This window comes from Pseudorasbora parva, chromosome 22 (genome assembly GCF_024679245.1).
Source record: "Pseudorasbora parva isolate DD20220531a chromosome 22, ASM2467924v1, whole genome shotgun sequence".
Taxonomy (NCBI): Eukaryota; Metazoa; Chordata; class Actinopteri; order Cypriniformes; family Gobionidae; genus Pseudorasbora; species Pseudorasbora parva.
Window position 1 is genome coordinate 10706975 of NC_090193.1, and position 18278 is coordinate 10725252.

The 18278-nt window shown below is 51.0% G+C and overlaps 41 non-coding genes across 41 annotated transcripts; 29 read left to right on the top strand and 12 right to left on the bottom strand.

Moving 5' to 3' along the window:
• Window positions 1-97: 97 nt before the first annotated feature.
• Window positions 98-184, top strand: trnay-gua (transfer RNA tyrosine (anticodon GUA)). The gene is given in 2 exon segments: window positions 98-134; window positions 149-184. It is a non-coding gene; the product is annotated as a tRNA-Tyr (tRNA).
• A 55-nt stretch (window positions 185-239) lies between these two features.
• Window positions 240-311, bottom strand: trnae-cuc (transfer RNA glutamic acid (anticodon CUC)). The gene has a single exon. It is a non-coding gene; the product is annotated as a tRNA-Glu (tRNA).
• A 630-nt stretch (window positions 312-941) lies between these two features.
• Window positions 942-1014, top strand: trnar-acg (transfer RNA arginine (anticodon ACG)). Its single transcript has one exon. It is a non-coding gene; the product is annotated as a tRNA-Arg (tRNA).
• A 475-nt stretch (window positions 1015-1489) lies between these two features.
• On the top strand, window positions 1490-1561 carry trnae-uuc (transfer RNA glutamic acid (anticodon UUC)). The gene has a single exon. It is a non-coding gene; the product is annotated as a tRNA-Glu (tRNA).
• A 123-nt stretch (window positions 1562-1684) lies between these two features.
• trnay-gua (transfer RNA tyrosine (anticodon GUA)) lies at window positions 1685-1771 on the top strand. Its single transcript is given in 2 exon segments — window positions 1685-1721; window positions 1736-1771. It is a non-coding gene; the product is annotated as a tRNA-Tyr (tRNA).
• Window positions 1772-1826: 55 nt separating this feature from the next.
• trnae-cuc (transfer RNA glutamic acid (anticodon CUC)) lies at window positions 1827-1898 on the bottom strand. Its single transcript has one exon. It is a non-coding gene; the product is annotated as a tRNA-Glu (tRNA).
• A 630-nt stretch (window positions 1899-2528) lies between these two features.
• On the top strand, window positions 2529-2601 carry trnar-acg (transfer RNA arginine (anticodon ACG)). Its single transcript has one exon. It is a non-coding gene; the product is annotated as a tRNA-Arg (tRNA).
• A 474-nt stretch (window positions 2602-3075) lies between these two features.
• trnae-uuc (transfer RNA glutamic acid (anticodon UUC)) lies at window positions 3076-3147 on the top strand. Its single transcript has one exon. It is a non-coding gene; the product is annotated as a tRNA-Glu (tRNA).
• Window positions 3148-3270: 123 nt separating this feature from the next.
• trnay-gua (transfer RNA tyrosine (anticodon GUA)) lies at window positions 3271-3357 on the top strand. The gene is given in 2 exon segments: window positions 3271-3307; window positions 3322-3357. It is a non-coding gene; the product is annotated as a tRNA-Tyr (tRNA).
• Window positions 3358-3412: 55 nt separating this feature from the next.
• On the bottom strand, window positions 3413-3484 carry trnae-cuc (transfer RNA glutamic acid (anticodon CUC)). Its single transcript has one exon. It is a non-coding gene; the product is annotated as a tRNA-Glu (tRNA).
• Window positions 3485-4114: 630 nt separating this feature from the next.
• On the top strand, window positions 4115-4187 carry trnah-aug (transfer RNA histidin (anticodon AUG)). Its single transcript has one exon. It is a non-coding gene; the product is annotated as a tRNA-His (tRNA).
• A 669-nt stretch (window positions 4188-4856) lies between these two features.
• Window positions 4857-4943, top strand: trnay-gua (transfer RNA tyrosine (anticodon GUA)). The gene is given in 2 exon segments: window positions 4857-4893; window positions 4908-4943. It is a non-coding gene; the product is annotated as a tRNA-Tyr (tRNA).
• Window positions 4944-4998: 55 nt separating this feature from the next.
• trnae-cuc (transfer RNA glutamic acid (anticodon CUC)) lies at window positions 4999-5070 on the bottom strand. Its single transcript has one exon. It is a non-coding gene; the product is annotated as a tRNA-Glu (tRNA).
• A 630-nt stretch (window positions 5071-5700) lies between these two features.
• Window positions 5701-5773, top strand: trnar-acg (transfer RNA arginine (anticodon ACG)). Its single transcript has one exon. It is a non-coding gene; the product is annotated as a tRNA-Arg (tRNA).
• A 473-nt stretch (window positions 5774-6246) lies between these two features.
• trnae-uuc (transfer RNA glutamic acid (anticodon UUC)) lies at window positions 6247-6318 on the top strand. The gene has a single exon. It is a non-coding gene; the product is annotated as a tRNA-Glu (tRNA).
• Window positions 6319-6441: 123 nt separating this feature from the next.
• Window positions 6442-6528, top strand: trnay-gua (transfer RNA tyrosine (anticodon GUA)). Its single transcript is given in 2 exon segments — window positions 6442-6478; window positions 6493-6528. It is a non-coding gene; the product is annotated as a tRNA-Tyr (tRNA).
• A 55-nt stretch (window positions 6529-6583) lies between these two features.
• trnae-cuc (transfer RNA glutamic acid (anticodon CUC)) lies at window positions 6584-6655 on the bottom strand. The gene has a single exon. It is a non-coding gene; the product is annotated as a tRNA-Glu (tRNA).
• A 630-nt stretch (window positions 6656-7285) lies between these two features.
• trnar-acg (transfer RNA arginine (anticodon ACG)) lies at window positions 7286-7358 on the top strand. The gene has a single exon. It is a non-coding gene; the product is annotated as a tRNA-Arg (tRNA).
• A 474-nt stretch (window positions 7359-7832) lies between these two features.
• trnae-uuc (transfer RNA glutamic acid (anticodon UUC)) lies at window positions 7833-7904 on the top strand. Its single transcript has one exon. It is a non-coding gene; the product is annotated as a tRNA-Glu (tRNA).
• A 123-nt stretch (window positions 7905-8027) lies between these two features.
• On the top strand, window positions 8028-8114 carry trnay-gua (transfer RNA tyrosine (anticodon GUA)). The gene is given in 2 exon segments: window positions 8028-8064; window positions 8079-8114. It is a non-coding gene; the product is annotated as a tRNA-Tyr (tRNA).
• A 55-nt stretch (window positions 8115-8169) lies between these two features.
• On the bottom strand, window positions 8170-8241 carry trnae-cuc (transfer RNA glutamic acid (anticodon CUC)). The gene has a single exon. It is a non-coding gene; the product is annotated as a tRNA-Glu (tRNA).
• Window positions 8242-8871: 630 nt separating this feature from the next.
• On the top strand, window positions 8872-8944 carry trnar-acg (transfer RNA arginine (anticodon ACG)). The gene has a single exon. It is a non-coding gene; the product is annotated as a tRNA-Arg (tRNA).
• Window positions 8945-9418: 474 nt separating this feature from the next.
• Window positions 9419-9490, top strand: trnae-uuc (transfer RNA glutamic acid (anticodon UUC)). The gene has a single exon. It is a non-coding gene; the product is annotated as a tRNA-Glu (tRNA).
• Window positions 9491-9744: 254 nt separating this feature from the next.
• trnae-cuc (transfer RNA glutamic acid (anticodon CUC)) lies at window positions 9745-9816 on the bottom strand. Its single transcript has one exon. It is a non-coding gene; the product is annotated as a tRNA-Glu (tRNA).
• A 630-nt stretch (window positions 9817-10446) lies between these two features.
• trnar-acg (transfer RNA arginine (anticodon ACG)) lies at window positions 10447-10519 on the top strand. Its single transcript has one exon. It is a non-coding gene; the product is annotated as a tRNA-Arg (tRNA).
• Window positions 10520-10993: 474 nt separating this feature from the next.
• trnae-uuc (transfer RNA glutamic acid (anticodon UUC)) lies at window positions 10994-11065 on the top strand. The gene has a single exon. It is a non-coding gene; the product is annotated as a tRNA-Glu (tRNA).
• Window positions 11066-11188: 123 nt separating this feature from the next.
• On the top strand, window positions 11189-11275 carry trnay-gua (transfer RNA tyrosine (anticodon GUA)). Its single transcript is given in 2 exon segments — window positions 11189-11225; window positions 11240-11275. It is a non-coding gene; the product is annotated as a tRNA-Tyr (tRNA).
• Window positions 11276-11330: 55 nt separating this feature from the next.
• Window positions 11331-11402, bottom strand: trnae-cuc (transfer RNA glutamic acid (anticodon CUC)). The gene has a single exon. It is a non-coding gene; the product is annotated as a tRNA-Glu (tRNA).
• A 1177-nt stretch (window positions 11403-12579) lies between these two features.
• trnae-uuc (transfer RNA glutamic acid (anticodon UUC)) lies at window positions 12580-12651 on the top strand. Its single transcript has one exon. It is a non-coding gene; the product is annotated as a tRNA-Glu (tRNA).
• A 123-nt stretch (window positions 12652-12774) lies between these two features.
• trnay-gua (transfer RNA tyrosine (anticodon GUA)) lies at window positions 12775-12861 on the top strand. The gene is given in 2 exon segments: window positions 12775-12811; window positions 12826-12861. It is a non-coding gene; the product is annotated as a tRNA-Tyr (tRNA).
• A 55-nt stretch (window positions 12862-12916) lies between these two features.
• trnae-cuc (transfer RNA glutamic acid (anticodon CUC)) lies at window positions 12917-12988 on the bottom strand. Its single transcript has one exon. It is a non-coding gene; the product is annotated as a tRNA-Glu (tRNA).
• A 630-nt stretch (window positions 12989-13618) lies between these two features.
• On the top strand, window positions 13619-13691 carry trnar-acg (transfer RNA arginine (anticodon ACG)). The gene has a single exon. It is a non-coding gene; the product is annotated as a tRNA-Arg (tRNA).
• A 476-nt stretch (window positions 13692-14167) lies between these two features.
• Window positions 14168-14239, top strand: trnae-uuc (transfer RNA glutamic acid (anticodon UUC)). Its single transcript has one exon. It is a non-coding gene; the product is annotated as a tRNA-Glu (tRNA).
• Window positions 14240-14504: 265 nt separating this feature from the next.
• On the bottom strand, window positions 14505-14576 carry trnae-cuc (transfer RNA glutamic acid (anticodon CUC)). The gene has a single exon. It is a non-coding gene; the product is annotated as a tRNA-Glu (tRNA).
• Window positions 14577-15206: 630 nt separating this feature from the next.
• Window positions 15207-15279, top strand: trnar-acg (transfer RNA arginine (anticodon ACG)). The gene has a single exon. It is a non-coding gene; the product is annotated as a tRNA-Arg (tRNA).
• Window positions 15280-15757: 478 nt separating this feature from the next.
• Window positions 15758-15829, top strand: trnae-uuc (transfer RNA glutamic acid (anticodon UUC)). Its single transcript has one exon. It is a non-coding gene; the product is annotated as a tRNA-Glu (tRNA).
• A 265-nt stretch (window positions 15830-16094) lies between these two features.
• On the bottom strand, window positions 16095-16166 carry trnae-cuc (transfer RNA glutamic acid (anticodon CUC)). Its single transcript has one exon. It is a non-coding gene; the product is annotated as a tRNA-Glu (tRNA).
• A 630-nt stretch (window positions 16167-16796) lies between these two features.
• trnar-acg (transfer RNA arginine (anticodon ACG)) lies at window positions 16797-16869 on the top strand. Its single transcript has one exon. It is a non-coding gene; the product is annotated as a tRNA-Arg (tRNA).
• Window positions 16870-17343: 474 nt separating this feature from the next.
• Window positions 17344-17415, top strand: trnae-uuc (transfer RNA glutamic acid (anticodon UUC)). The gene has a single exon. It is a non-coding gene; the product is annotated as a tRNA-Glu (tRNA).
• Window positions 17416-17538: 123 nt separating this feature from the next.
• trnay-gua (transfer RNA tyrosine (anticodon GUA)) lies at window positions 17539-17625 on the top strand. The gene is given in 2 exon segments: window positions 17539-17575; window positions 17590-17625. It is a non-coding gene; the product is annotated as a tRNA-Tyr (tRNA).
• A 55-nt stretch (window positions 17626-17680) lies between these two features.
• Window positions 17681-17752, bottom strand: trnae-cuc (transfer RNA glutamic acid (anticodon CUC)). The gene has a single exon. It is a non-coding gene; the product is annotated as a tRNA-Glu (tRNA).
• Window positions 17753-18278: the final 526 nt, after the last annotated feature.

The following is an 18278-nucleotide window of genomic DNA, read 5'->3' on the forward strand; positions in this document are numbered from 1 at the left end:
CGAACAGCCAGAGCTTCTGTCTATTACTGAATTGCTTTTAGCCAGCAGTGGAGCTGCAGCAACCTGATAGGTTGAGGTTCTTCTCTTTCCCTGCATACCTTCGATAGCTCAGCTGGTAGAGCGGAGGACTGTAGGTGGAAACTTGGCAATCCTTAGGTCGCTGGTTCGACTCCGGCTCGAAGGAGGTCACTTTTCACACTCAAACATTTTCTTGGCCGCGCTGGAGGGCAAAAGGAACGTTCCCTGACCGGGAATCGAACCCGGGCCGCGGCGGTGAGAGCGCCGAATCCTAACCACTAGACCACCAGGGAAGGGCTGTTCAGCCTGTCTCCTCAAGCCTTCCTGTGGGCCTCTACCAGATTTTGCTGCAATTTCTCAAGCAAAACCGCTATGGCTAGCCTTTTCCTCTTGGAGAGGAGAGAGTCTCTGACCCTGGATCACAGTTCTTCTACTGAGAAACTCTCACATGCTCTGTGAGAACATCCTAACAACATCGCAACTTGCAATTCAATCAAAGCAGCTTGCAAAAGACAACAAGGAGTGCCCAGCCGTGCTCTCAGTGCCAAGAAGTGCCTGACTCACTCCGCTTTTTGTTTTCAGCCCTTCTTCTGCAGAGCATCTGGCGAAGGAGCTCCAGGTTGACAGAGCGCATAGCACAGAGTGTCGTCGTCTCTGAGGTATGCCTGGCTTTTTGAGCGGCCAGCCTTGCACTGTTTTAAAGTAATTTGCTACCCAGCTACGTTAGCCACGCCAGGAAGACAGAGATCCCTAACATGTGACACCTCCGTCTTCAAGCTTTTCATAGCAGACCCCTCATCGGAGCGCTTCCTTACGTTGGCTCCAGGCCTGTTAATGGCATGAGAAAAAGTTGATGTTGCGACAGGCCCCGCTCCAGGCAAACACCACCAAGATGCGTGTAAACACCAGGGCGCCTCACCGGTGGGCCAGTGGCGCAATGGATAACACGTCTGACTACGGATCAGAAGATTCTAGGTTCGACTCCTGGCTGGCTCGATCTGCCTCTTTTGCTTCGCTATCAGCCTACAGCAGTTTTATTAGCTTGTTTTATTAGCCCATAGTTTTTGACTATTGGTATTGGAATGGTTAGTTTTTTTTTTCTTGTAAACTGACAGTCCAACCATAGGCCGTTTTGTCAGCTAGATAGCGCCTACCATACAATACCGTGCGTGCTTTCAAATGCATCGCATAAGCACTGTCACGGGGACCTTGCTTTAATGACCAGTTTATAGTATCTTTTTATGCGAACACAAGAATGGGAGAGAGCTGCACCCCCTGGGAGAGACAAATGACATCTCCCTCCATCGAGTCTGGTACAAGTGAATTCAGTAAACAATCCCTTCGGAACATTGCCATATTCTTAAAGGCGACGGTCACACACTGAATGCCAAAGGGCCTAACATAACCCTGCCCTTGTACTGGCCACACGCATGAAAAATGGCACACAAGCCTGACCGGCGCTTGCAGGCTTTCCCATATGGTCTAGCGGTCAGGATTCCTGGTTTTCACCCAGGCGGCCCGGGTTCGACTCCCGGTATGGGAAGTTTGGCTTGTCTTTGCTCCCCTTATCGAACAGCCAGCGCTTCTGTCTATTCCTGAATCGCTTTTAGCCAGCAGTGGAGCTGCAGCAACCTGATAGGTTGAGGTTCTTCTCTTTCCCTGCATACCTTCGATAGCTCAGCTGGTAGAGCGGAGGACTGTAGGTGGAACGTTGGCAATCCTTAGGTCGCTGGTTCGACTCCGGCTCGAAGGAGGTCACTTTTCACACTCAAACATTTTCTTGGCCGCGCTGGAGGGCAAAAGGAACGTTCCTTGACCGGGAATCGAACCCGGGCCGCGGCGGTGAGAGCGCCGAATCCTAACCACTAGACCACCAGGGAAGGGCTGTTCAGCCTGTCTCCTCAAGCCTGCCTGTGGGCCTCTACCAGATTTTGCTGCAATTTCTCAAGCAAAACCGCTAAGGCTAGCCTTTTCCTCTTGGAGAGGAGAGAGTCTCTGACCCTGGATCACAGTTCTTCCACTGAGAAACTGTCACATGCTCTGTGAGAACATCCTAACAACATCGCAACTTGCAATTCAATCAAAGCAGCTTGCAAAAGACAACAAGGAGAGCCCAGCCGTGCTCTCAGTGCCAAGAGGTGCCTGACTCACTCCGCTTTTTGTTTTCAGCCCTTCTTCTGCAGAGCATCTGGCGAAGGAGCTCGAGGTTGACAGAGCGCATAGCACAGAGTGTCGTCGTCTCTGAGGTATGCCTGGCTTTTTGAGCGGCCAGCCTTGCACTGTTTTAAAGTAATTTGCTACCCAGCTACGTTAGCCACGCCAGGAAGACAGAGATCCCTAACATGTGACGCCTCCGTCTTCAAGCTTTTCATAGCAGACCCCTCTTTGGAGCGCTTCCTTACGTTGGCTCCAGGCCTGTTAATGGCATGAGAAAAAGTTGATGTTGCGACAGGCCCCGCTCCAGGCAAACACCACCAAGATGTGTGTAAACACCAGGGCGCCTCATCGGTGGGCCAGTGGCGCAATGGATAACGCGTCTGACTACGGATCAGAAGATTCTAGGTTCGACTCCTGGCTGGCTCGATCTGCCTCTTTTGCTTCGCTATCAGCCTACAGCAGTTTTATTAGCTTGTTTTAATAGCCCATAGTTTTTGACTATTGGTATTGGAATGGTTCGTTTTTTTTTCTTGTAAACTGACAGTCCAACCATAGGCCGTTTTGTCAGCTAGATAGCGCCTACCATACAATACCGTGCGTGCTTTCAAATGCATCGCATAAGCACTGTCACGGGGACCTTGCTTTAATGACCAGTTTATAGTATCTTTTTATGCGAACACAAGAATGGGAGAGAGCTGCACCCCCTGGGAGAGACAAATGACATCTCCCTCCATCGAGTCTGGTACAAGTGAATTCAGTAAACAATCCCTTCGGAACATTGCCATATTCTTAAAGGCGACGGTCACACACTGAATGCCAAAGGGCCTAACATAACCCTGCCCTTGTACTGGCCACACGCATGAAAAATGGCACACAAGCCTGACCGGCGTTTGCGGGCTTTCCCATATGGTCTAGCGGTCAGGATTCCTGGTTTTCACCCAGGCGGCCCGGGTTCGACTCCCGGTATGGGAAGTTTGGCTTGTCTTTGCTCCCCTTATCGAACAGCCAGAGCTTCTGTCTATTACTGAATCGCTTTTAGCCAGCAGTGGAGCTGCAGCAACCTGATAGGTTGAGGTTCTTCTCTTTCCCTGCATACCTTCGATAGCTCAGCTGGTAGAGCGGAGGACTGTAGGTGGAACGTTGGCAATCCTTAGGTCGCTGGTTCGACTCCGGCTCGAAGGAGGTCACTTTTCACACTCAAACATTTTCTTGGCCGCGCTGGAGGGCAAAAGGAACGTTCCCTGACCGGGAATCGAACCCGGGCCGCGGCGGTGAGAGCGCCGAATCCTAACCACTAGACCACCAGGGAAGGGCTGTTCAGCCTGTCTCCTCAAGCCTGCCTGTGGGCCTCTACCAGATTTTGCTGCAATTTCTCAAGCAAAACCGCTAAGGCTAGCCTTTTCCTCTTGGAGAGGAGAGAGTCTCTGACCCTGGATCACAGTTCTTCCACTGAGAAACTGTCACATGCTCTGTGAGAACATCCTAACAACATCGCAACTTGCAATTCAATCAAAGCAGCTTGCAAAAGATAACAAGAAGAGCCCAGCCGTGCTCTCAGTGCCAAGAGGTGCCTGACTCACTCCGCTTTTTGTTTTCAGCCCTTCTTCTGCAGAGCATCTGGCGAAGGAGCTCGAGGTTGACAGAGTGCATAGCACAGAGTGTCGTCGTCTCTGAGGTATGCCTGGCTTTTTGAGCGGCCAGCCTTGCACTGTTTTAAAGTAATTTGCTACCCAGCTACGTTAGCCACGCCAGGAAGACAGAGATCCCTAACATGTGACGCCTCAGTCTTCAAGCTTTTCATAGCAGACCCCTCTTTGGAGCGCTTCCTTACGTTGGCTCCAGGCCTGTTAATGGCATGAGAAAAAGTTGATGTTGCGACAGGCCCCGCTCCAGGCAAACACCACCAAGATGCGTGTAAACACCAGGGCGCCTCACCGGTGGGCCAGTGGCGCAATGGATAACGCGTCTGACTATGGATCAGAAGATTCTAGGTTCGACTCCTGGCTGGCTCGATCTGCCTCTTTTGCTTCGCTATCAGCCTACAGCAGTTTTATTAGCTTGTTTTATTAGCCCATAGTTTTTGACTATTGGTATTGGAATGGTTAGTTTTTTTTTCTTGTAAACTGACAGTCCAACCATAGGCCGTTTTGTCAGCTAGATAGCGCCTACCATACAATACCGTGCGTGCTTTCAAATGCATCGCATAAGCACTGTCACGGGGACCTTGCTTTAATGACCAGTTTATAGTATCTTTTTATGCGAACACAAGAATGGGAGAGAGCTGCACCCCCTGGGAGAGACAAATGACATCTCCCTCCATCGAGTCTGGTACAAGTGAATTCAGTAAACAATCCCTTCGGAACATTGCCATATTCTTAAAGGCGACGGTCACACACTGAATGCCAAAGGGCCTAACATAACCCTGCCCTTGTAAAGGCCACACGCATGAAAAATGGCACACAAGCCTGACCGGCATTTGCGGGCTTTCCCATATGGTCTAGCCGTCAGGATTCCTGGTTTTCACCCAGGCGGCCCGGGTTCGACTCCCGGTATGGGAAGTTTGGCTTGTCTTTGCTCCCCTTATCGAACAGCCAGAGCTTCTGTCTATTACTGAATTGCTTTTAGCCAGCAGTGGAGCTGCAGCAACCTGATAGGTTGAGGTTCTTCTCTTTCCCTGCATACCTTCGATAGCTCAGCTGGTAGAGCGGAGGACTGTAGGTGGACCATTGGCAATCCTTAGGTCGCTGGTTCGACTCCGGCTCGAAGGAGGTCACTTTTCACACTCAAACATTTTCTTGGCCGCGCTGGAGGGCTAAAGGAACGTTCCCTGACCGGGAATCGAACCCGGGCCGCGGCGGTGAGAGCGCCGAATCCTAACCACTAGACCACCAGGGAAGGGCTGTTCAGCCTGTCTCCTCAAGCCTGCCTGTGGGCCTCTACCAGATTTTGCTGCAATTTCTCAAGCAAAACCGCTAAGGCTAGCCTTTTCCTCTTGGAGAGGAGAGAGTCTCTGACCCTGGATCACAGTTCTTCCACTGAGAAACTGTCACATGCTCTGTGAGAACATCCTAACAACATCGCAACTTGCAATTCAATCAAAGCAGCTTGCAAAAGACAACAAGAAGAGCCCAGCCGTGCTCTCAGTGCCAAGAGGTGCCTGACTCACTCTGCTTTTTGTTTTCAGCCCTTCTTCTGCAGAGCATCTGGCGAAGGAGCTCGAGGTTGACAGAGCGCATAGCACAGAGTGTCGTCGTCTCTGAGGTATGCCTGGCTTTTTGAGCGGCCAGCCTTGCACTGTTTTAAAGTAATTTGCTACCCAGCTACGTTAGCCACGCCAGGAAGACAGAGATCCCTAACATGTGACGCCTCCGTCTTCAAGCTTTTCATAGCAGACCCCTCTTTGGAGCGCTTCCTTACGTTGGCTCCAGGCCTGTTAATGGCATGAGAAAAAGTTGATGTTGCGACAGGCCCCGCTCCAGGCAAACACCACCAAGATGCGTGTAAACACCAGGGCACCTCACCGGTGGGCCAGTGGCGCAATGGATAACGCGTCTGACTACGGATCAGAAGATTCTAGGTTCGACTCCTGGCTGGCTCGATCTGCCTCTTTTGCTTCGCTATCAGCCTACAGCAGTTTTATTAGCTTGTTTTATTAGCCCATAGTTTTTGACTATTGGTATTGGAATGGTTCGTTTTTTTTTCTTGTAAACTGACAGTCCAACCATAGGCCGTTTTGTCAGCTAGATAGCGCCTACCATACAATACCGTGCGTGCTTTCAAATGCATCGCATAAGCACTGTCACGGGGACCTTGCTTTAATGACCAGTTTATAGTATCTTTTTATGCGAACACAAGAATGGGAGAGAGCTGCACCCCCTGGGAGAACAAATGACATCTCCCTCCATCGAGTCTGGTACAAGTGAATTCAGTAAACAATCCCTTCGGAACATTGCCATATTCTTAAAGGCGACGGTCACACACTGAATGCCAAAGGGCCTAACATAACCCTGCCCTTGTACTGGCCACACGCATGAAAAATGGCACACAAGCCTGACCGGCGTTTGCGGGCTTTCCCATATGGTCTAGCGGTCAGGATTCCTGGTTTTCACCCAGGCGGCCCGGGTTCGACTCCCGGTATGGGAAGTTTGGCTTGTCTTTGCTCCCCTTATCGAACAGCCAGAGCTTCTGTCTATTACTGAATCGCTTTTAGCCAGCAGTGGAGCTGCAGCAACCTGATAGGTTGAGGTTCTTCTCTTTCCCTGCATACCTTCGATAGCTCAGCTGGTAGAGCGGAGGACTGTAGGTGGAACGTTGGCAATCCTTAGGTCGCTGGTTCGACTCCGGCTCGAAGGAGGTCACTTTTCACACTCAAACATTTTCTTGGCCGCGCTGGAGGGCAAAAGGAACGTTCCCTGACCGGGAATCGAACCCGGGCCGCGGCGGTGAGAGCGCCGAATCCTAACCACTAGACCACCAGGGAAGGGCTGTTCAGCCTGTCTCCTCAAGCCTTCCTGTGGGCCTCTACCAGATTTTGCTGCAATTTCTCAAGCAAAACCGCTATGGCTAGCCTTTTCCTCTTGGAGAGGAGAGAGTCTCTGACCCTGGATCACAGTTCTTCCACTGAGAAACTGTCACATGCTCTGTGAGAACATCCTAACAACATCGCAACTTGCAATTCAATCAAAGCAGCTTGCAAAAGACAACAAGGAGAGCCCAGCCGTGCTCTCAGTGCCAAGAGGTGCCTGACTCACTCCGCTTTTTGTTTTCAGCCCTTCTTCTGCAGAGCATCTGGCGAAGGAGCTCCAGGTTGACAGAGCGCATAGCACAGAGTGTCGTCGTCTCTGAGGTATGCCTGGCTTTTTGAGCGGCCAGCCTTGCACTGTTTTAAAGTAATTTGCTACCCAGCTACGTTAGCCACGCCAGGAAGACAGAGATCCCTAACATGTGACACCTCCGTCTTCAAGCTTTTCATAGCAGACCCCTCATCGGAGCGCTTCCTTACGTTGGCTCCAGGCCTGTTAATGGCATGAGAAAAAGTTGATGTTGCGACAGGCCCCGCTCCAGGCAAACACCACCAAGATGCGTGTAAACACCAGGGCACCTCACCGGTGGGCCAGTGGCGCAATGGATAACGCGTCTGACTACGGATCAGAAGATTCTAGGTTCGACTCCTGGCTGGCTCGATCTGCCTCTTTTGCTTCGCTATCAGCCTACAGCAGTTTTATTAGCTTGTTTTATTAGCCCATCGTTTTTGACTATTGGTATTGGAATGGTTAGTTTTTTTTTCTTGTAAACTGACAGTCCAACCATAGGCCGTTTTGTCAGCTAGATAGCGCCTACCATACAATACCGTGCGTGCTTTCAAATGCATCGCATAAGCACTGTCACGGGGACCTTGCTTTAATGACCAGTTTATAGTATCTTTTTATGCGAACACAAGAATGGGAGAGAGCTGCACCCCCTGGGAGAGACAAATGACATCTCCCTCCATCGAGTCTGGTACAAGTGAATTCAGTAAACAATCCCTTCGGAACATTGCCATATTCTTAAAGGCGACGGTCACACACTGAATGCCAAAGGGCCTAACATAACCCTGCCCTTGTACTGGCCACACGCATGAAAAATGGCACACAAGCCTGACCGGCGTTTGCGGGCTTTCCCATATGGTCTAGCGGTCAGGATTCCTGGTTTTCACCCAGGCGGCCTGGGTTCGACTCCCGGTATGGGAAGTTTGGCTTGTCTTTGCTCCCCTTATCGAACAGCCAGAGCTTCTGTCTATTACTGAATCGCTTTTAGCCAGCAGTGGAGCTGCAGCAACCTGATAGGTTGAGGTTCTTCTCTTTCCCTGCATACCTTCGATAGCTCAGCTGGTAGAGCGGAGGACTGTAGGTGGAACGTTGGCAATCCTTAGGTCGCTGGTTCGACTCCGGCTCGAAGGAGGTCACTTTTCACACTCAAACATTTTCTTGGCCGCGCTGGAGGGCAAAAGGAACGTTCCCTGACCGGGAATCGAACCCGGGCCGCGGCGGTGAGAGCGCCGAATCCTAACCACTAGACCACCAGGGAAGGGCTGTTCAGCCTGTCTCCTCAAGCCTTCCTGTGGGCCTCTACCAGATTTTGCTGCAATTTCTCAAGCAAAACCGCTATGGCTAGCCTTTTCCTCTTGGAGAGGAGAGAGTCTCTGACCCTGGATCACAGTTCTTCCACTGAGAAACTGTCACATGCTCTGTGAGAACATCCTAACAACATCGCAACTTGCAATTCAATCAAAGCAGCTTGCAAAAGACAACAAGGAGAGCCCAGCCGTGCTCTCAGTGCCAAGAGGTGCCTGACTCACTCCGCTTTTTGTTTTCAGCCCTTCTTCTGCAGAGCATCTGGCGAAGGAGCTCCAGGTTGACAGAGCGCATAGCACAGAGTGTCGTCGTCTCTGAGGTATGCCTGGCTTTTTGAGCGGCCAGCCTTGCACTGTTTTAAAGTAATTTGCTACCCAGCTACGTTAGCCACGCCAGGAAGACAGAGATCCCTAACATGTGACACCTCCGTCTTCAAGCTTTTCATAGCAGACCCCTCATCGGAGCGCTTCCTTACGTTGGCTCCAGGCCTGTTAATGGCATTAGAAAAAGTTGATGTTGCGACAGGCCCCGCTCCAGGCAAACACCACCAAGATGCGTGTAAACACCAGGGCGCCTCACCGGTGGGCCAGTGGCGCAATGGATAACGCGTCTGACTACGGATCAGAAGATTCTAGGTTCGACTCCTGGCTGGCTCGATCTGCCTCTTTTGCTTCGCTATCAGCCTACAGCAGTTTTATTAGCTTGTTTTATTAGCCCATAGTTTTTGACTATTGGTATTGGAATGGTTAGTTTTTTTTTCTTGTAAACTGACAGTCCAACCATAGGCCGTTTTGTCAGCTAGATAGCGCCTACCATACAATACCGTGCGTGCTTTCAAATGCATCGCATAAGCACTGTCACGGGGACCTTGCTTTAATGACCAGTTTATAGTATCTTTTTATGCGAACACAAGAATGGGAGAGAGCTGCACCCCCTGGGAGAGACAAATGACATCTCCCTCCATCGAGTCTGGTACAAGTGAATTCAGTAAACAATCCCTTCGGAACATTGCCATATTCTTAAAGGCGACGGTCACACACTGAATGCCAAAGGGCCTAACATAACCCTGCCCTTGTACTGGCCACACGCATGAAAAATGGCACACAAGCCTGACCGGCGTTTGTGGGCTTTCCCATATGGTCTAGCGGTCAGGATTCCTGGTTTTCACCCAGGCGGCCCGGGTTCGACTCCCGGTATGGGAAGTTTGGCTTGTCTTTGCTCCCCTTATCGAACAGCCAGAGCTTCTGTCTATTACTGAATCGCTTTTAGCCAGCAGTGGAGCTGCAGCAACCTGATAGGTTGAGGTTCTTCTCTTTCCCTGCATACCTTCGATAGCTCAGCTGGTAGAGCGGAGGACTGTAGGTGGAACGTTGACAATCCTTAGGTCGCTGGCTCGAAGGAGGTCACTTTTCACACTCAAACATTTTCTTGGCCGCGCTGGAGGGCAAAAGGAACGTTCCCTGACCGGGAATCGAACCCGGGCCGCGGCGGTGAGAGCGCCGAATCCTAACCACTAGACCACCAGGGAAGGGCTGTTCAGCCTGTCTCCTCAAGCCTTCCTGTGGGCCTCTACCAGATTTTGCTGCAATTTCTCAAGCAAAACCGCTATGGCTAGCCTTTTCCTCTTGGAGAGGAGAGAGTCTCTGACCCTGGATCACAGTTCTTCCACTGAGAAACTGTCACATGCTCTGTGAGAACATCCTAACAACATCGCAACTTGCAATTCAATCAAAGCAGCTTGCAAAAGACAACAAGGAGAGCCCAGCCGTGCTCTCAGTGCCAAGAGGTGCCTGACTCACTCCGCTTTTTGTTTTCAGCCCTTCTTCTGCAGAGCATCTGGCGAAGGAGCTCCAGGTTGACAGAGCGCATAGCACAGAGTGTCGTCGTCTCTGAGGTATGCCTGGCTTTTTGAGCGGCCAGCCTTGCACTGTTTTAAAGTAATTTGATACCCAGCTACAATAGCCACGCAAGGAAGACAGAGATCCCTAACATGTGACACCTCCGTCTTCAAGCTTTTCATAGCAGACCCCTCATCGGAGCGCTTCCTTACGTTGGCTCCAGGCCTGTTAATGGCATGAGAAAAAGTTGATGTTGCGACAGGCCCCGCTCCAGGCAAACACCACCAAGATGCGTGTAAACACCAGGGCGCCTCACCGGTGAGCCAGTGGCGCAATGGATAACGCGTCTGACTACGGATCAGAAGATTCTAGGTTCGACTCCTGGCTGGCTCGATCTGCCTCTTTTGCTTCGCTATCAGCCTACAGCAGTTTTATTAGCTTGTTTTATTAGCCCATAGTTTTTGACTATTGGTATTGGAATGGTTAGTTTTTTTTTCTTGTAAACTGACAGTCCAACCATAGGCCGTTTTGTCAACTAGATAGCGCCTACCATACAATACCGTGCGTGCTTTCAAATGCATCGCATAAGCACTGTCACGGGGACCTTGCTTTAATGACCAGTTTATAGTATCTTTTTATGCGAACACAAGAATGGGAGAGAGCTGCACCCCCTGGGAGAGACAAATGACATCTCCCTCCATCGAGTCTGGTACAAGTGAATTCAGTAAACAATCCCTTCGGAACATTGCCATATTCCAAAAGGCGACGGTCACACACTGAATGCCAAAGGGCCTAACATAACCCTGCCCTTGTACTGGCCACACGCATGAAAAATGGCACACAAGCCTGACCGGCGTTTGCGGGCTTTCCCATATGGTCTAGCGGTCAGGATTCCTGGTTTTCACCCAGGCGGCCCGGGTTCGACTCCCGGTATGGGAAGTTTGGCTTGTCTTTGCTCCCCTTATCGAACAGCCAGAGCTTCTGTCTATTACTGAATCGCTTTTAGCCAGCAGTGGAGCTGCAGCAACCTGATAGGTTGAGGTTCTTCTCTTTCCCTGCATACCTTCGATAGCTCAGCTGGTAGAGCGGAGGACTGTAGGTGGAACGTTGGCAATCCTTAGGTCGCTGGTTCGACTCCGGCTCGAAGGAGGTCACTTTTCACACTCAAACATTTTCTTGGCCGCGCTGGAGGGCAAAAGGAACGTTCCCTGACCGGGAATCGAACCCGGGCCACGGCGGTGAGAGCGCCGAATCCTAACCACTAGACCACCAGGGAAGGGCTGTTCAGCCTGTCTCCTCAAGCCTGCCTGTGGGCCTCTACCAGATTTTGCTGCAATTTCTCAAGCAAAACCGCTAAGGCTAGCCTTTTCCTCTTGGAGAGGAGAGAGTCTCTGACCCTGGATCACAGTTCTTCCACTGAGAAACTGTCACATGCTCCGTGAGAACATCCTAACAACACCGCAACTTGCAATTCAATCAAAGCAGCTTGCAAAAGACAACAAGGAGAGCCCAGCCGTGCTCTCAGTGCCAAGAGGTGCCTGACTCACTCCGCTTTTTGTTTTCAGCCCTTCTTCTGCAGAGCATCTGGCGAAGGAGCTCGAGGTTGACAGAGCGCATAGCACAGAGTGTCGTCGTCTCTGAGGTATGCCTGGTTTTTTGAGCGGCCAGCCTTGCACTGTTTTAAAGTAATTTGCTACCCAGCTACGTTAGCCACGCCAGGAAGACAGAGATCCCTAACATGTGACGCCTCCGTCTTCAAGCTTTTCATAGCAGACCCCTCATCGGAGCGCTTCCTTACGTTGGCTCCAGGCCTGTTAATGGCATGAGAAAAAGTTGATGTTGCGACAGGCCCCGCTCCAGGCGAACACCACCAAGATGCGTGTAAACACCAGGCCGCCTGACCGGTGGGCCAGTGGCGCAATGGATAACGCGTCTGACTACGGATCAGAAGATTCTAGGTACGGCTCCTGGCTGGCTCGATCTGCCTCTTTTGCTTCGCTATCAGCCTACAGCAGTTTTATTAGCTTGTTTTATTAGCCCATAGTTTTTGACTATTGGTATTGGAATGGTTAGTTTTTTTTTCTTGTAAACTGACAGTCCAACCATAGGCCGTTTTGTCAGCTAGATAGCGCCTACCATACAATACCGTGCGTGCTTTCAAATGCATCGCATAATCACTGTCACGGGGACCTTGCTTTAATGACCAGTTTATAGTATCTTTTTATGCGAACACAAGAATGGGAGAGAGCTGCACCCCCTGGGAGAGACAAATGACATCTCCCTCCATCGAGTCTGGTACAAGTGAATTCAGTAAACAATCCCTTCGGAACATTGCCATATTCCTAAAGGCGACGGTCACACACTGAATGCCAAAGGGCCTAACATAACCCTGCCCTTGTACTGGCCACACGCATGAAAAATGGCACACAAGCCTGACCGGCGTTTGCGGGCTTTCCCATATGGTCTAGCGGTCAGGATTCCTGGTTTTCACCCAGGCGGCCCGGGTTCGACTCCCGGTATGGGAAGTTTGGCTTGTCTTTGCTCCCCTTATCGAACAGCCAGAGCTTCTGTCTATTACTGAATCGCTTTTAGCCAGCAGTGGAGCTGCAGCAACCTGATAGGTTGAGGTTCTTCTCTTTCCCTGCATACCTTCGATAGCTCAGCTGGTAGAGCGGAGGACTGTAGGTGGAACGTTGGCAATCCTTAGGTCGCTGGTTCGACTCCGGCTCGAAGGAGGTCACTTTTCACACGCAAACATTTTCTTGGCCGCGCTGGAGGGCAAAAGGAACGTTCCCTGACCGGGAATCGAACCCAGGCCACGGCGGTGAGAGCGCCGAATCCTAACCACTAGACCACCAGGGAAGGGCTGTTCAGCCTGTCTCCTCAAGCCTGCCTGTGGGCCTCTACCAGATTTTGCTGCAATTTCTCAAGCAAAACCGCTAAGGCTAGCCTTTTCCTCTTGGAGAGGAGAGAGTCTCTGACCCTGGATCACAGTTCTTCCACTGAGAAACTGTCACATTCTCCGTGAGAACATCCTAACAACACCGCAACTTGCAATTCAATCAAAGCAGCTTGCAAAAGACAACAAGGAGAGCCCAGCCGTGCTCTCAGTGCCAAGAGGTGCCTGACTCACTCCGCTTTTTGTTTTCAGCCCTTCTTCTGCAGAGCATCTGGCGAAGGAGCTCGAGGTTGACAGAGCGCATAGCACAGAGTGTCGTCGTCTCTGAGGTATGCCTGGTTTTTTGAGCGGCCAGCCTTGCACTGTTTTAAAGTAATTTGCTACCCAGCTACGTTAGCCACGCCAGGAAGACAGAGATCCCTAACATGTGACGCCTCCGTCTTCAAGCTTTTCATAGCAGACCCCTCATCGGAGCGCTTCCTTACGTTGGCTCCAGGCCTGTTAATGGCATGAGAAAAAGTTGATGTTGCGACAGGCCCCGCTCCAGGCGAACACCACCAAGATGCGTTTAAACACCAGGGCGCCTGACCGGTGGGCCAGTGGCGCAATGGATAACGCGTCTGACTACGGATCAGAAGATTCTAGGTTCGACTCCTGGCTGGCTCGATCTGCCTCTTTTGCTTCGCTATCAGCCTACAGCAGTTTTATTAGTTTGTTTTATTAGCCCATAGTTTTTGACTATTGGTATTGGAATGGTTAGTTTTTTTTTTTCTTGTAAACTGACAGTCCAACCATAGGCCGTTTTGTCAGCTAGATAGCACCTACCATACAATACCGTGCGTGCTTTCAAATGCATCGCATAAGCACTGTCACGGGGACCTTGCTTTAATGACCAGTTTATAGTATCTTTTTATGCGAACACAAGAATGGGAGAGAGCTGCACCCCCTGGGAGAGACAAATGACATCTCCCTCCATCGAGTCTGGTACAAGTGAATTCAGTAAACAATCCCTTCGGAACATTGCCATATTCTTAAAGGCGACGGTCACACACTGAATGCCAAAGGGCCTAACATAACCCTGCCCTTGTACTGGCCACACGCATGAAAAATGGCACACAAGCCTGACCGGCGTTTGCGGGCTTTCCCATATGGTCTAGCGGTCAGGATTCCTGGTTTTCACCCAGGCGGCCCGGGTTCGACTCCCGGTATGGGAAGTTTGGCTTGTCTTTGCTCCCCTTATCGAACAGCCAGAGCTTCTGTCTATTACTGAATCGCTTTTAGCCAGCAGTGGAGCTGCAGCAACCTGATAGGTTGAGGTTCTTCTCTTTCCCTGCATACGTTCGATAGCTCAGCTGGTAGAGTGGAGGACTGTAGGTGGACCGTTGGCAATCCTTAGGTCGCTGGTTCGACTCCGGCTCGAAGGAGGTCACTTTTCACACTCAAACATTTTCTTGGCCGCGCTGGAGGGCAAAAGGAACGTTCCCTGACCGGGAATCGAACCCGGGCCGCGGCGGTGAGAGCGCCGAATCCTAACCACTAGACCACCAGGGAAGGGCTGTTCAGCCTGTCTCCTCAAGCCTGCCTGTGGGCCTCTACCAGATTTTGCTGCAATTTCTCAAGCAAAACCGCTAAGGCTAGCCTTTTCCTCTTGGAGAGGAGAGAGTCTCTGACCCTGGATCACAGTTCTTCCACTGAGAAACTGTCACATGCTCCGTGAGAACATCCTAACAACACCGCAACTTGCAATTCAATCAAAGCAGCTTGCAAAAGACAACAAGGAGAGCCCAGCCGTGCTCTCAGTGCCAAGAGGTGCCTGACTCACTCCGCTTTTTGTTTTCAGCCCTTCTTCTGCAGAGCATCTGGCGAAGGAGCTCGAGGTTGACAGAGCGCATAGCACAGAGTGTCGTCGTCTCTGAGGTATGCCTGGTTTTTTGAGCGGCCAGCCTTGCACTGTTTTAAAAAAATTTGCTACCCAGCTACGTTAGCCACGCCAGGAAGACAGAGATCCCTAACATGTGACGCCTCCATCTTCAAGCTTTTCATAGCAGACCCCTCATCGGAGCGCTTCCTTACGTTGGCTCCAGGCCTGTTAATGGCATGAGAAAAAGTTGATGTTGCGACAGGCCCCGCTCCAGGCGAACACCACCAAGATGTGTGTAAACACCAGGGCGCCTGACCGGTGGGCCAGTGGCGCAATGGATAACGCGTCTGACTACGGATCAGAAGATTCTAGGTTCGACTCCTGGCTGGCTCGATCTGCCTCTTTTGCTTCGCTATCAGCCTACAGAAGTTTTATTAGTTTGTTTTATTAGCCCATAGTTTTTGACTATTGGTATTGGAATGGTTAGTTTTTTTTTTTTTCTTGTAAACTGACAGTCCAACCATAGGCCGTTTTGTCAGCTAGATAGCACCTACCATACAATACCGTGCGTGCTTTCAAATGCATCGCATAAGCACTGTCACGGGGACCTTGCTTTAATGACCAGTTTATAGTATCTTTTTATGCGAACACAAGAATGGGAGAGAGCTGCACCCCCTGGGAGAGACGAATGACATCTCCCTCCATCGAGTCTGGTACAAGTGAATTCAGTAAACAATCCCTTCGGAACATTGCTATATTCTTAAAGGCGACGGTCACACACTGAATGCCAAAGGGCCTAACATAACCCTGCCCTTGTACTGGCCACACGCATGAAAAATGGCACACAAGCCTGACCGGCGTTTGCGGGCTTTCCCATATGGTCTAGCGGTCAGGATTCCTGGTTTTCACCCAGGCGGCCCGGGTTCGACTCCCGGTATGGGAAGTTTGGCTTGTCTTTGCTCCCCTTATCGAACAGCCAGAGCTTCTGTCTATTACTGAATCGCATTTAGCCAGCAGTGGAGCTGCAGCAACCTGATAGGTTGAGGTTCTTCTCTTTCCCTGCATACCTTCGATAGCTCAGCTGGTATAGCGGAGGACTGTAGGTGGAACGTTGGCAATCCTTAGGTCGCTGGTTCGACTCCGGCTCGAAGGAGGTCACTTTTCACACTCAAACATTTTCTTGGCCGCGCTGGAGGGCAAAAGGAACGTTCCCTGACCGGGAATCGAACCCGGGCCGCGGCGGTGAGAGCGCCGAATCCTAACCACTAGACCACCAGGGAAGGGCTGTTCAGCCTGTCTCCTCAAGCCTGCCTGTGGGCCTCTACCAGATTTTGCTGCAATTTCTCAAGCAAAACCGCTAAGGCTAGCCTTTTCCTCTTGGAGAGGAGAGAGTCTCTGACCCTGGATCACAGTTCTTCCACTGAGAAACTGTCACATGCTCTGTGAGAACATCCTAACAACATCGCAACTTGCAATTCAATCAAAGCAGCTTGCAAAAGACAACAAGAAGAGCCCAGCCGTGCTCTCAGTGCCAAGAGGTGCCTGACTCACTCCGCTTTTTGTTTTCAGCCCTTCTTCTGCAGAGCATCTGGCGAAGGAGCTCGAGGTTGACAGAGCGCATAGCACAGAGTGTCGTCGTCTCTGAGGTATGCCTGGCTTTTTGAGCGGCCAGCCTTGCACTGTTTTAAAGTAATTTGCTACCCAGCTACGTTAGCCACGCCAGGAAGACAGAGATCCCTAACATGTGACGCCTCCGTCTTCAAGCTTTTCATAGCAGACCCCTCTTTGGAGCGCTTCCTTACGTTGGCTCCAGGCCTGTTAATGGCATGAGAAAAAGTTGATGTTGCGACAGGCCCCGCTCCAGGCAAACACCACCAAGATGCGTGTAAACACCAGGGCGCCTCACCGGTGGGCCAGTGGCGCAATGGATAACGCGTCTGACTACGGATCAGAAGATTCTAGGTTCGACTCCTGGCTGGCTCGATCTGCCTCTTTTGCTTCGCTATCAGCCTACAGCAGTTTTATTAGCTTGTTTTATTAGCCCATAGTTTTTGACTATTGGTATTGGAATGGTTAGTTTTTTTTTCTTGTAAACTGACAGTCCAACCATAGGCCGTTTTGTCAGCTAGATAGCGCCTACCAAACAATACCGTGCGTGCTTTCAAATGCATCGCATAAGCACTGTCACGGGGACCTTGCTTTAATGACCAGTTTATAGTATCTTTTTATGCGAACACAAGAATGGGAGAGAGCTGCACCCCCTGGGAGAGACAAATGACATCTCCCTCCATCGAGTCTGGTACAAGTGAATTCAGTAAACAATCCCTTCGGAACATTGCCATATTCTTAAAGGCGACGGTCACACACTGAATGCCAAAGGGCCTAACATAACCCTGCCCTTGTACTGGCCAAACGCATGAAAAATGGCACACAAGCCTGACCGGCGTTTGCGGGCTTTCCCATATGGTCTAGCGGTCAGGATTCCTGGTTTTCACCCAGGCGGCCCGGGTTCGACTCCCGGTATGGGAAGTTTGGCTTGTCTTTGCTCCCCTTATCGAACAGCCAGAGCTTCTGTCTATTACTGAATCGCTTTTAGCCAGCAGTGGAGCTGCAGCAACCTGATAGGTTGAGGTTCTTCTCTTTCCCTGCAAACCTTCGATAGCTCAGCTGGTAGAGCGGAGGACTGTAGGTGGAACGTTGGCAATCCTTAGGTCGCTGGTTCGACTCCGGCTCGAAGGAGGTCACTTTTCACACTCAAACATTTTCTTGGCCGCGCTGGAGGGCAAAAGGAACGTTCCCTGACCGGGAATCGAACCCGGGCCGCGGCGGTGAGAGCGCCGAATCCTAACCACTAGACCACCAGGGAAGGGCTGTTCAGCCTGTCTCCTCAAGCCTGCCTGTGGGCCTCTACCAGATTTTGCTGCAATTTCTCAAGCAAAACCGCTAAGGCTAGCCTTTTCCTCTTGGAGAGGAGAGAGTCTCTGACCCTGGATCACAGTTCTTCCACTGAGAAACTGTCACATGCTCCGTGAGAACATCCTAACAACACCGCAACTTGCAATTCAATCAAAGCAGCTTGCAAAAGACAACAAGGAGAGCCCAGCCGTGCTCTCAGTGCCAAGAGGTGCCTGACTCACTCCGCTTTTTGTTTTCAGCCCTTCTTCTGCAGAGCATCTGGCGAAGGAGCTCGAGGTTGACAGAGCGCATAGCACAGAGTGTCGTCGTCTCTGAGGTATGCCTGGTTTTTTGAGCGGCCAGCCTTGCACTGTTTTAAAGTAATTTGCTACCCAGCTACGTTAGCCACGCCAGGAAGACAGAGATCCCTAACATGTGACGCCTCCGTCTTCAAGCTTTTCATAGCAGACCCCTCATCGGAGCGCTTCCTTACGTTG